This window comes from Hipposideros armiger, unplaced genomic scaffold (assembly GCF_001890085.2).
Source record: "Hipposideros armiger isolate ML-2016 unplaced genomic scaffold, ASM189008v1 scaffold_128, whole genome shotgun sequence".
Lineage (NCBI taxonomy): Eukaryota > Metazoa > Chordata > Mammalia > Chiroptera > Hipposideridae > Hipposideros > Hipposideros armiger.
The window spans coordinates 866086-879531 of NW_017731478.1; the positions used below are offsets into that span (position 1 = coordinate 866086).

At 55.7% G+C, this 13446-nt stretch overlaps 1 protein-coding gene across 1 annotated transcript in view; it reads left to right on the forward strand.

Annotated features, from left to right (window-relative positions):
- Positions 1–13446, forward strand: part of NCOR2 (nuclear receptor corepressor 2) — a 192075-nt gene that overhangs the window by 21081 nt on the left and 157548 nt on the right. The window contains 1 exon segment of the mRNA XM_019648881.1: positions 829–876. The gene's annotated coding sequence lies outside the window, so the exon portion shown is untranslated.

Here is a 13446-nt window from a genome sequence, read left to right on the forward strand (position 1 = left end):
TGGCAACCCACTGCCACATGGGCTGCAGCCTACGCCGTCGCCGGCGACTCATGGCAGCCCAGCTCCAGGTTGAGCTGCTGTTCAGCATCTTAGCTATAGAGGGCAGTGTCACTGGCCCTCATATGTGGGATCCGAACCGGGGTCCTCTGGCGTTCCAAGCCAGTTCTTAACCATCGCACCACTCGGCCGGCCCTAATGTGCACTTTCTTGATGACTAGTGATGGTGAGCGTCTTTTCGTGTGCTTACTGGCCGTCTGTATGTCCACTTTCGTCAAGTGTTATCGAGTGCTTCCTCTGTTTTCCTTTTGGCTTGACTGTCTCTTATTTATCTGTGGGTATCCTTTTTTATTTTCTGGACGCTAGCGTTTGTTGTGCTGGTGTTGACTCAGAGTGGAGACTCAGAAATTCTTGAATGAGAATAGTAGGCCTGCCAGTCCTTCAGGTGTCATTCACTCTGGTTTATAGCATCCTCTGGGAAGTTCCTAGGGGAGCGTCAAGATAACTCTGTGCAGTGGGCCCTGAGCCCCTTGGTGGCCCTGCTGGGGTGTGGCTGCTGTTATGACCCCGCAGTCTGGATAGGAGTCCCAGCTGTGACCTCCTGGCCCTGGGACTCGGAGCTTGAGAGTTAGATTTTGAGCCTCAGTTCCCTCTGTCAAGTTGGGTAGGAGTGCCCGCCCCACGGGGCTCTCGTGGAGAAGTACTTGGCGTGTGTACGTAGGCGCCAGGCCCGTGGGCCTTGCCGCCTCTGCCCACACGCTGACGTGGACCTGCTGGAGCCCCTGTGTGGAGGCTGTGACTTTACTAACAAGAACCTGTTTTCTCCTGCAGGTCCCCCCGGAGCCTTTGAGGACACAGCGTCTCTGGCAGCCGTTTCTGGTAGGTTCCTGTCTGTCCTCACCTCTTGCCATCTCTTGTCAGATTCACGTGACCGGGACATGTGCAAGGAGTTGGCAGTAGCGGGGGAGCCGATTCCACCTGGCAGACGTGGCTTTGTGGGGTGGGGTCTGTACCCAGAGTCGCCCAGGGTGGGGAATGGCTGGGGAGGTTGGGGGTGCCCCGGGGAGGAGATGTTTTTAGGCCCCATGCAGTGATTTTCAGATGATGCCTGGGAGAAGGGGTGGTCCCCGGCATGTAGGATGCAGGTTTTCTCTGCCTCTGGGGTTCTGTGCTCTCATGGCGGGCTCCAGGCTTGGGGATGGCAGGTCCTGTAGAAGGGGCCCATGAGTTGGGGTGGCCGGTGTTGGAGAAAACCCTTGGTTGGGACACTCGTGTACCATCGTGGTCACTGGCTGCTGTGACGACTGAATGAGCTAACACAGAGCACTGCCTGGCCCAAGCTGATAATCAGAGGGAGTGCTTTTCAAGCGTCAACCCGTTTTGTGACCCTCGCAGCAATGCTCCCAAATGGGCTGTTACCCTCATTTTATAAGCAAGGGGACTGAGGCACCGATGGGTCACCGATGGGTCTCAAGTCTCAACTGGAAGCAAAGAGGTGGGACTCTAGGTGGGACTCTAACCATGTGACCCTCTCGGGGACCCTGGCATGTTCCTACTGAGGGGCAGGCAGACAGTAAACAAGTCTCATACACAGTGTGTCCTTTGCTGGGAGACACTGGGGTGAAGAACCAGTGGAGGGGGCTTGGAGAGTGTGTGGGTGGGCTGGGGTTGCAGTTTCAAGGGGCGGGGGGGGGGTCGGAAGGGCCTCCCTGAGACCCGCAGGAGGAGGGGAAGGTCTCTGGAGGGTGCCCCAGATAGAGGAAATGTCCGTGCAAAGGCCCTGAGGCCGTATGGAATGGCCATCTTGGTTTGTAGGCATCTGAGTCACATGCGTGGGGTTCCTTGGGGCAGGCCTCTCTTTGTTTCTGAGCCATTAGGCCCCCCCAGGAAAAACCATTTTGGAGGTTACCTGCTTCCTGAGCCGGGCCCTGCAGCTGTGGGTTTCGTCTTGGAAATGGGGAGGCATGGGCGACGCTGCTGTGGCAGCCCCCCCCCAGGTGCTCAGCCCAGGTTTTCTGCCCAGCATGCTTGAAGCTGGAAGGAAGGTGGCCTTGCCTGGATGTTTTCCCTTCCTCCTCTTCTTCCTCTGCCTCTGGCTCTCCATCAATCCGTAGGCCTAATGGGGAGCCTTCCTCTGTGGCTGAATTATCTGCTTGTCATACCAGTGGCCCACCCGAGGACGATAAAAGGGCTTTTTGTGTGCAAGCACTTAGCTTCCTCCTCTGGGGCCATCCATCACCTCTGAGGGGAGGAGGGAGGCAGACAGATGGGGGAGGGGGTAGAGGCCCTCCCCCTGCGGAGAGAGCCGGATGTTCCCAGGAGCTCCCTGTCAGGGCTCAAGGGGCTCCTCAGGGACCTGCCGCTGGGAAGGGGGTGGTGGGATGGGTGCTCCAGAGACAGAGGCGCGGCATGGACCCCGTGCCCTGTAGCTTTTTGCTGGCAGCTGGCGCTTCTCTGCATCCTCCTCACCTGGGGAGGCCTGGAGCTGGGGTGGGGAGAGCAGGCATTTCTGAGAAGGAACCACGATAAGCGGATGCGTGGTAGAAGGTGTGATGTGCGAGGGGTCAAGGGGACATCGTCTGGGATGACAGTGATCCAGCCGCGTCACACACTCCACACTCACACGGCATCAGACCCCTTTTTAGCGCTTTGTGGAATCACGTTGTCTAATCCTCAGAGCCACGCGACGAGGTGGGCCCTGTCGTGATCCCCATTGTACAGATGAGGAAACCGAGGCCCGGGGAGGCAATGTGATGTCCCCACGTGCGCAAGTGGCGGAGGGAGGATTGGAACCCAGGGAGCCCAGCTCTGGAATCCTTTGGCTGCTGGAGGTTTTGGAGGCGGCGGCCTTCGGGTCGCCTTGAGGCAGGTGTAGGTTTTGGTCCTGGCGTGGGGAGCTGCTGGAGCCCCGGGCACGGGTGGGAAAGTGGAATTCGGCCTTGGGCCCCCCCCTTCCCCCCCAGCAATGGCGCCTGGTGGTGTGCTGATGAGGCTGAGGGGTCAGATACGGGTGGGGGCTGACCGTGGATGGGGGGCTGAAGCAGCCAGACTTCCTGGGTACCCTGGGGAGGAAGTGGCCAGGCGTGTATGTGGGGCAAGGTCCGCGGGACTTGACCCCACAGAAGCACCCCTCTCGGGACTCGATGTGACCCTCCTGGGCAATGGGCCCGCTGGCTTTGTCCCTAGTTGGGCGGGGCCGTGGTCCCTGCATTAGATGGAGGAGAGGAGGCAGAGTGTGCATGGCGGTCTCTTTCCAGCTCAGGAGGCTCAGCCCTGGGCAAACCGCCCCCCTCCACCCCCCCCTGCTGTCTTCCCTTCCTCCTCCTTTATTCGCTTTCCTCCCCTGCCCTCCCCTCCCCTCCCCACAACCCCCCTCGCTTTCCCCACAGGCCACCCTCAAATGACAGCAATTAATGGTGCCTCTGATGGCGGGCTGGGAGGACGAGGCTGACAGTTGAGCGTGTCTGCCTGCGGCTGGCCCTCTAATCGGGCCCGGGGGACGCCCCTGCCGTCATGGCTCCTGGGCCCCGCCTGCCCACTCCATCACTCACAGGGTAGCCCTCAGACAGGCGCACGTGAGCTGGCGCAGAATCTCCCCCAGCCCCTGGGGCCCCCTCCCTGTCATCCTATTATTATCTTTTTCTTTCATAAATGGGTGGGCTCGGGGGTGACTCTTGTCCTGCTCCAATTAGTGTGTATGTGACCGCCGGACCGCCGCCCTTCGCTACCAGGACATCCTCTCCACGGGCTCCTGTTTCAGAATGACCTCCCAGGTGGACTGTGTCACCCTCGGGGGGGCCAGCCCCTCCCTACACACAGGGTGCCCATGTTTTTGTGCTCCTCCTCCTGGGAGGAGCGGGTGGGTGGAGCCCAGGAACCCTGCCCTGTCCTGGACAGCAGGCCGAGACGTGGCAGCCTGGAGCCCTCGGTGATGGGGGCAGCCCCCCAGGTCTGGAGTCTTTCTTGTCTGCTGGGGGCTTGTGTGTGTCGGGGGAGAAGAATCCCAACCAGCCCTGTCCACCTGGGCCTGGTGCCTGCCTGGTCACCATTTTACCGCAGCCACAACAAGGCCCCTGCTGTATGCCAGGGCCTGCGCTGGTACCTTTGCTCATGGCTCCTTTTTATTCCACAATAGCTCTCCAAGGAGCGTGCTATTTATAATCCTGCTTTTGCAGACGGGGACCCTGATGGGCAGAGCAAACCCTGACCTTGCTTGTCCAGCGCTCATAAATCAAGGGCTTGGGGAACTTGAGGGACGGTCATGGACCCAGCAGACTGACCTGGGAGTGGGGAGATAGTCCCTGGGCACCAGATGGGGGTTAGTGGTGCTAATATGTTTGGTTTTCTGTTCTGGTTAAAAAAGTGAGCTTTGACACATGTAAGCATTCAGATAGCAACCACCACAATCAAGATATAGAGTGTTTCCATAACCCCCCAAAAGAACCCCCATCTTCCCACCAGAAGCACCCACTGATCTGTCCTGGAAGTTCTAGAATCGTCTAGATTTTCATAATACAATTATAAAGTATGTACTTTTTTACGTTTGGTTCCTTTCTCTCTGCTTGTTTTTGAGATTCATCTGTGTCGTATGTGTCAATAATTCTTTTTTTTTTCTATTGTGAGTAATATTCCATCATATGAAGGTATCACAGTTCGTTTATCCATTCGTGAGTTGATGGATATGTGGGTTGTTTCCAGTTTTTGGCTATTAGGAATAAAGCTAGAAAGTGTTTCTACCTCTTATTGCTTTTTTGTGCCATATTGCTTTGGCTGAGGCCATGGGTGGTGCTGGGTAGCAGCAGTGGGTTTTTTAGGGTGAGCTAGCTGAGTGTTCTTCTTAACCGTCCCATTTTACAGATGAAGAAATGGAGGCCCTGGGAGGTCAGGTGACTTATCTAGTCATCCGGCAGCCGTTGAGTGCTCTTTTTCCTCCTCCAGGCTGGGAGGTTCCAGCCCCGTTTGTTGCTCTGATGTGTTTGCGGGTTCAGAAGGTCACACCAGGAACTGGTGGCTGGTGGGGCCCAAACCACCTTTCTCCTGCCAGGGTCACCTGTGCTGGAGAGAGATGAGGGTGTAAAGGAGGGTCCACGCCTTCCGGGTCAAGCACTGTCCATTGTCGCTGAGCACGCAGTCTCTGTGCAGTTCTGTTATCCTGGGCACAGTCGTCAGGCCTTCCGGGATACTGTTCTGGGCAAGGCAGGATGGGGACATGGAAGCCCCGGAATGGGGGTGGCGGCAGAAGATGGCAGCAGAAGAGGGGGCCTCCCTCCTCCTCCCTTGCTTGAGGGGTGTTAGCTAAGATGACTTTTCGGGGAAGGAGGCCCACAAATTAAATAAGCAATCCCGTAAATAAATAAGTAATGAAGTTAGTGGGGTGCCTAATTACATCAAGTTCATAATTATGGATGGATGCCTGCCCGATAATTGTACTTGTTTTTAATCTCCGGCTCTGACATGTGTCTCCTTCCAGCTGATAGTATTCCCTGCCCCCACCTGGAAGGTGGGGGCTGCCTTTTGGGGGCCTCAGCGAGCTCCAGGGATCCAGGCGGTCTTGTCTTTATCCCGCAGTCACCGTTATAAACCTACCTACATAAGTTTTGAAGTTGGCAAAAATGACAGCAACAATAATAGTTTATAATAGTAATTGTGTTGTACTTGACATGTTATAATTCATTTGACCTTCCAAAACCCCCTGTGAAGTAAGGATTATCATCATCCCCGCTTTGCAGATGAGGAAACTGAGGAACGGAGAGGTTAAGTGACTTGCCCAAGGCCACACAGCCCGTGAGATTCTAACCCAGGCTGTCTGCCCCAGAGCCTGCCCCCTTCCCATCCTCCTGCCCCAGCCTTGGGTCGTCCTGCGTGGGACGCCTCGAGTGCTGGCCCTGTGTGGGCGTCGGGTTAAGGCTTTATGCATTTATTGATGACTTTTCAGGACGGCCCTTTGAGGGAGATGCTAATTTAGGGTGACTCAAGGCCTCAGGAGGTGTAAATGCGGAGCCGTTCCTTCCACAACTGCCAACTGCGGTGAATGCAAACAAAAAACGTTCTGAACCATAAAATAGTATTGCATTTAATCACAAAGCAGGCCCATTTGCTGAAATTACAATAACTTCTTTCTAGATCTTCTCTTTTTCTGTGGCTTTGATTTGCTGGCTCTTTGGTCACTCCTGGTCCTTTCTGCCTGTGGTACTGTGATCATGATCAGTAGACCCATTTTCCAGATGAAGAAACGGAGGCTCAGGGAGGTTGAAGGGACTTGAGTGAGGTCACACAGCCCATGGGTGGTGGAGCTGGCATTGTACCCAGCTCTTACCACCTGGTTAGGGAACGGAGGCCACCTCAGGTCCTAGCAGGGGTGAAGGGATGGGGGTGGGGCTGTCTCTCTTGTCGGAGAAGTAAAAGGGCCGTGTGTCAAAGGCTGGCTTCGCAGGGGTCCTCGCTGTGCTGGGTGACCTCAGCCAGCCTGACTGGTGAGCCTGCTGTCCATCTGTCGGATGGGAAGAGGAGGCAGCTGTGCCCACCTCATTTTGCGGACAGAGAGGCTGCGGTGGCTGGGTCAGATGTTGCTCTTGTACGCCATCCATGCAGACCACAGCCCCCTTGAGCTGGAGTCGATGCCTGTGCTTTCACAGGGCACCCTGATGTGTCAGGACATCTGGCCCTGTGCAGGGCAGTAGGAAAGGAGCCCTCGAGATGCCTGGGACTCTGCCAGGAACAAGGAGTTGTCCTCTGCAAAAGCTGCAGGGGGGAACACACGTCCCTTCGGGGTGCGCTCCTGCAGCCAGGCGGCAGGGCCCACTTTTCCTGGGATCCTGGCAGGGCTACGGCGTGGGCTGGCATGGGGTGTGCATTCTGTGTGCTGACTTCAGGCTGCTGGAGGCTCTTCCTGCCCCTCACTGCAGCCGTGCACGGAGAGGGGCGTTGAGGACAGATTCACAGCAAGGATTGTGTGTGTCTGTGGTGTGCCTGGGGGTGGGAGCAATCCAGGGAAACTGCCTGGAAGAACTGGCACACCTATGTTGAACAGTCAGCCTACCTCGTAGGAATCAATATGTGGGAAGCGCTCCAGACAGGACTCGGCACAGAGCAAGTTCTGTATTTATTACCAAAGCTGACATTTGCTGCCCACTGGCTTGAGCCAGTGCTGTGGGAGAGTGCTGTTATCATTGGCATCATTACCATTAGCTGTAATGTCCAATGATTCCTCAGCATTTACTCTGTGCCCAGCTGTGTTCCGAGTGTATCCTATACACTCACTAATGCACTTCTTGCGGCAGCCCTGAGCTAGGTGCTATTATTATCAGCCTCGTTTTATAGGTGGGGAAACTGGGGGCCCAGAGAGGTTAAGTGACTTGCTCAAGATCACACAGCTGGCAGAGCTGGGATTTGAACCTGGGCAGCTTTACCCCCTGACACCTGCTGTAAATTGTGGGGATGGTGCAGGCGCCACCTGCAGCCCTCCTTGAGCCCAGAGCCATCGTGGATCTCTTGGCAGGGCTGCACCTGCCATGGGCCCGGCTCCATGTGCTACGTGGGGCCCTCAGGCTGCAGCAGCTGCTCTGGGCTGGGCAGGACTGACCAGGACAGCAGGGATCTGCTTCCTGCCTCCCCCCAGCCAGCCAGGTGTCCACAGCAGGGGTCCACAGCAAACAAGATGCCAGGGCCTTGTGGATCCCACGGGCTGATGGGGAGATGGGCAGTGCAGAAAACAAACACCGTATTGCAAGGCCAAGAAATGTCGGCTATGGAGTAGCACAGGGTGTGTGTGGGGGTGGGCAGCCCTGGTTTCAGGGGTGCTCACTGTAGGTACAGGAATCAAGGGTGGTCTCTGAGGAGTTGGCATAAGAGCTGGGAGCAGGACAGTGAGAAGGAGCCAGCCGTATGAAAGGAAGAGGAATGACCCTTCTAGGTAGGGGAGCAGCATGTGCAAAGGCCCTGAGGCCGTCATGTTCAGGAATGCTGAGGAGGCCTACACGTCTGGGGGTTCCAGGCGTGGGTCTGTGGATCTGAAGCTGCTCTGTAGGCCTCGGGGGTTGGGCCCCATTCTCCCTTTAAGGCAGAAATCAAATTGAATGGCTTTTGTTCTTTTCTGGTTCATTAATTTACATTTTTATTGGGCCCATGGGATGTTGCAGAGATTTGTAGGTCACTGGGATCAGAATGATGGAAAAGTCAGATATTGTGGACTTTTGAGGCGTTAGGACATTAAATTCCTCTATGCCTTGGAGGAGTTTAGTGTCCAGAGAGAGTGTCAGTTCAACACTAAAGGGCGGTGAGGGTCATGGGGACAGAGCCAGGTCGGCAGTGGAGTATACCAAGGTCGGAATGTGTCTGTGGTCAGGCCAGGCTTCCTTGGACAAGCGTCGATGGCGGCGAGACCGAGGGTGATTAGTCAGGACTCCGGAGTCATGGTGGAGACACGCTCAGGCTGGTTTAGGCCACAAGGGGGACTTGTTAGGTGCTCATAGGACGAGTTCAGGTTCGGCTGGATACAGGGGCTCAAACCATGCCTTGGGGAGCTGGCTCTCTCAGCTCTGCCCGTTGTGTGGGCCTTGTTCTCAGACAGGTTTATGCCACCAGCACTGCCAGCCGAGGCAGAAGGAAAGTCACCCGAAACCCTGAGTGTCACTCCCCTCTCTTGTCCATTTCCTCGGGTAGTGAGGCCTTCAGCACTTGTTCAGCTATTTTCAGCAGCGGACTGGAGGTGGCCAAGGTTGGGGAAAGGGGTGTCCCAAACTCAGGCGCAGTCAAGGAGGGGCATGAGGTGAAAGAGGGGGTGGTGGGGATTGTGGCTAACTGGCAACCTGGATATTCTGATTTTTTTTTTTTTTCCGAGAGAAGCTGGAAATCTGGATTTTATAAGCAGTGTCCTAATTTAAAAAAACAAAACAAATCATTGTGTATGCCAGGAAGAGCTTCCCTGTTGGCCACAGCTGACTGTCATCATTTTGTGGCCTCCATTCTTAGCTGTGACTTTTATCTCAAAGTATTTTGCCCTCTGTGGTCTGGGCAGAATGTACCATGGAATGTACCAGAAGGTTCCAAGGCTCGGGAAGACACGTTCAATGCCTCTGGAGATGCCCTTTCCAAAAGTCGGGCCCCGAGGCCTCAGCAGTTCCTCCGAGAGTCCTCCAGCTTGGCCTGACGTGGTCTGAGGGACACTCCCTGGGTTCAAATCCCTGTGCACTTGGGCAAGCTATCTCACTGCTCTGTGCCTCAGTTTCCCCCTCTGACACGGGGATGGCAATACCGGGTGGATTGTTGTGAGGCCTTAAAGGAGCACATGTGAAGGCTGTCCCTCCCAGCGCCTGGCCCACTGGGATGTGTGCACCTGGCTGATAACACTTGTGCTTCCCGGGCTGGCTCCCGGGATCCAGCTAGCGGTGGCCAGGAGCAGTGCTGGGCACCTCCCCCTGGCGGGGGCAGCCGCCCTTTGAAAACTAAAAGCAGCTCACACAGAAAAACAGCCCTCAGAGGACCATTGGCTGCGTTTGGCCTCCACGACCAGGGGCTTCACGTGATGCTTTGGTGCCTGGACGAAGTGATGGGGAAGTAGGATGATTTCGGGCTGGGGACGTCTCCATTCAGGATGGAGGTCCTGGTCTGTTTTGGCCTTGGTGTGAAGGAGTCCCTTTCCAGCCAGCTGCCTGCCAAGGGCTTCCAGGGGAGTCTCGCAGGGAAGGATCTGGGTGCCTTGGGGTCCTAGGCGGCTCAGGCCGCGGAGTGAGCAGGCTTTGGATCCCCGGGGGGACGTCTCACGGCCCTCAGGTGCCTACCCCGAAGCTTCCAGCCTGGTCCCCTGGAATCTGTGGGGGAGGCCAAGCACGGCTCTGGACATTTCGTGCTGCTGAATTGTGAGTCTTGATTGTGATGGAGGGGTTGAGTTGTGGCCCCCAAAGTTAGGTCCACTCGGAACTGTGAATGTGACCTTGTTTGGACAAAGGGTTTTTGCAGATGTGATCAAGTTAAGGATCAAGATGAGATCTTCCTAGATGAGGATGAGCCCTAAATCCGATGACAAAAAGACACGCAGAGTAGGCCATGTGACAGGGAGGCAGGGATGGGAGTGAGCAGGCCACGAGCCACCAGGAGCTGGAAGACGCAAGAAAGGGCGCTTCGTTCGCGGCTTCGGAGGGAACACAGACCTGCCGACACCTCGGGCTGCTGGCCTCCGGAACTGGGAGAGAGTAAATTGTGGTTGTTTTAAGCGCCCCCGTTGGTGCTCATTTGTTTCAGCAGCCCCAGGAAACGAATGCGGTTGTGAATTTTATTTTAATCCCACTTCAAATTTCAAGACCCTGTTTGTGGCCTGTGGGGCACTAGGAGACCTGGAGCCCGTGATGTGACGAGTCCGACCTTCCCCACCACGCTGGCCCCCTGGCTCATGCACTCCAGCTGCGCTGGCCCCCTGGCTGTTCCCTCTGCCTGGGACACTGTCCCCTGAGAAGTTTCCACATCCCTCGGACTCCATCCAGGCCCCTGGTGAACTGTCACTGGCTCAGAAGCCCCCCGTCCACAGCAGCTGCAGTTACTGGAATTGCATCACGTGCTTATCTGCTGTTGACTTTCTCACCTCTTCCCGTGTCGGCTCCACACGGCAGGGAGCTTGGTTTTGTTCCCTGCTGTATGCCCAGCACCCAGTGCATACAGTAAATGTTTGCTGAATGTCTGATGACTCCAGGCCCGGGGTCAGGGTGTTACCAGCCGAGAGGCAGACGCGACTTTCAGAAAGAGAAGAAACTGGGCTGGAATGGTGCCCATTTCAACCAAACCATCTTTTTATTTATTTTGAATTGAGGAGAAATTTACATCCTGTAAAAATTAATTATTTTCAAGTGAATAATTCATCAGTTTTTAGTACATTGATAATGTCCTACAGCCACCACCTCTGTTTAGTTCTAAAAGAGTTTTGTTACCCCAAAAGGATACCCCGTACTCTCCAGCAGCCACTCCCCAGCCCCTGGCAGCCACCACTGCGCTTCTGTCACTGTGGATTTGCCTGTTCTGGACATTACGTAGTATATATGGGACCACACAATATGTGGCTTTTTGTGACTGGCTTCTGTCACTCACCGTCGTGGTTTTGAGGTTCACCCACTTTGTAGTGTGTGTCAGTGCTTCATTCTTCTTTATGGCCAAATAGTATTCCATCGTATGGATGGACCTCAACAAAACCGCCTCGTAAGTAGTTTTTTTTCACATGAGGACACGGAGGCAGCCTGGAGAGGTGGTCATCACGTGCCCAAACCTCGGCGCCCCGGGGTATGGGGCAGGGGAGCGGGAGGTGAAAACAGGTGGCTGTTTCTAGCGCATGCTCCTTGCTCTCCCGGCTCGCAACCTGCTTCCAGCCGTATCTCTGTGCCTGGCCAGGAAGCAGCAGCTGTGTGGGGAAGAAGTGAGCGGTGCTCCCTTTCACTTGGGGCTGGACGCTGAGCAGGAGCCAGACGGTGGGGCCCCTCTAGTCCTCTGAGCCCCCCACAGGCGTAGTTTCTGTTGACCCTGCAAGAGGCAACAGACAGGTGTGCCCCCAATTCACAGCTGGGCAGGCTGATGCCTGCAGAGGCCTGGGGCCTTCCCCAGGGCCACCGGGCCTAAGAGCCTCTCCTCCTTCCTTTCGGGAACCCTTTTGCCTCGCCACCTGTGCCTCCATGGTCCCCATCAGAGCGTATCCGTAATGTTGTCCCTGAGCTTTCTCAATGTCCTCAAAGCTCCACCTGGCGGACGGGTTCCTGGAAGTAGCATGTTGGTAAATTTTGATCAGGGGACGCTTCACAGTACCGAGGACGGGTCACTGGCCATCATCAGAGGCTTGGGGAATGAAGAATTCTTGGGCTNGAGAGGTTAAGTGACTTGCCCAAGGCCACACAGCCCGTGAGATTCTAACCCAGGCTGTCTGCCCCAGAGCCTGCCCCCTTCCCATCCTCCTGCCCCAGCCTTGGGTCGTCCTGCGTGGGACGCCTCGAGTGCTGGCCCTGTGTGGGCGTCGGGTTAAGGCTTTATGCATTTATTGATGACTTTTCAGGACGGCCCTTTGAGGGAGATGCTAATTTAGGGTGACTCAAGGCCTCAGGAGGTGTAAATGCGGAGCCGTTCCTTCCACAACTGCCAACTGCGGTGAATGCAAACAAAAAACGTTCTGAACCATAAAATAGTATTGCATTTAATCACAAAGCAGGCCCATTTGCTGAAATTACAATAACTTCTTTCTAGATCTTCTCTTTTTCTGTGGCTTTGATTTGCTGGCTCTTTGGTCACTCCTGGTCCTTTCTGCCTGTGGTACTGTGATCATGATCAGTAGACCCATTTTCCAGATGAAGAAACGGAGGCTCAGGGAGGTTGAAGGGACTTGAGTGAGGTCACACAGCCCATGGGTGGTGGAGCTGGCATTGTACCCAGCTCTTACCACCTGGTTAGGGAACGGAGGCCACCTCAGGTCCTAGCAGGGGTGAAGGGATGGGGGTGGGGCTGTCTCTCTTGTCGGAGAAGTAAAAGGGCCGTGTGTCAAAGGCTGGCTTCGCAGGGGTCCTCGCTGTGCTGGGTGACCTCAGCCAGCCTGACTGGTGAGCCTGCTGTCCATCTGTCGGATGGGAAGAGGAGGCAGCTGTGCCCACCTCATTTTGCGGACAGAGAGGCTGCGGTGGCTGGGTCAGATGTTGCTCTTGTACGCCATCCATGCAGACCACAGCCCCCTTGAGCTGGAGTCGATGCCTGTGCTTTCACAGGGCACCCTGATGTGTCAGGACATCTGGCCCTGTGCAGGGCAGTAGGAAAGGAGCCCTCGAGATGCCTGGGACTCTGCCAGGAACAAGGAGTTGTCCTCTGCAAAAGCTGCAGGGGGGAACACACGTCCCTTCGGGGTGCGCTCCTGCAGCCAGGCGGCAGGGCCCACTTTTCCTGGGATCCTGGCAGGGCTACGGCGTGGGCTGGCATGGGGTGTGCATTCTGTGTGCTGACTTCAGGCTGCTGGAGGCTCTTCCTGCCCCTCACTGCAGCCGTGCACGGAGAGGGGCGTTGAGGACAGATTCACAGCAAGGATTGTGTGTGTCTGTGGTGTGCCTGGGGGTGGGAGCAATCCAGGGAAACTGCCTGGAAGAACTGGCACACCTATGTTGAACAGTCAGCCTACCTCGTAGGAATCAATATGTGGGAAGCGCTCCAGACAGGACTTGGCACAGAGCAAGTTCTGTATTTATTACCAAAGCTGACATTTGCTGACCACTGGCTTGAGCCAGTGCTGTGGGAGAGTGCTGTTATCATTGGCATCATTACCATTAGCTGTAATGTCCAATGATTCCTCAGCATTTACTCTGTGCCCAGCTGTGTTCCGAGTGTATCCTATACACTCACTAATGCACTTCTTGCGGCAGCCCTGAGCTAGGTGCTATTATTATCAGCCTCGTTTTATAGGTGGGGAAACTGGGGGCCCAGAGAGGTTAAGTGACTTGC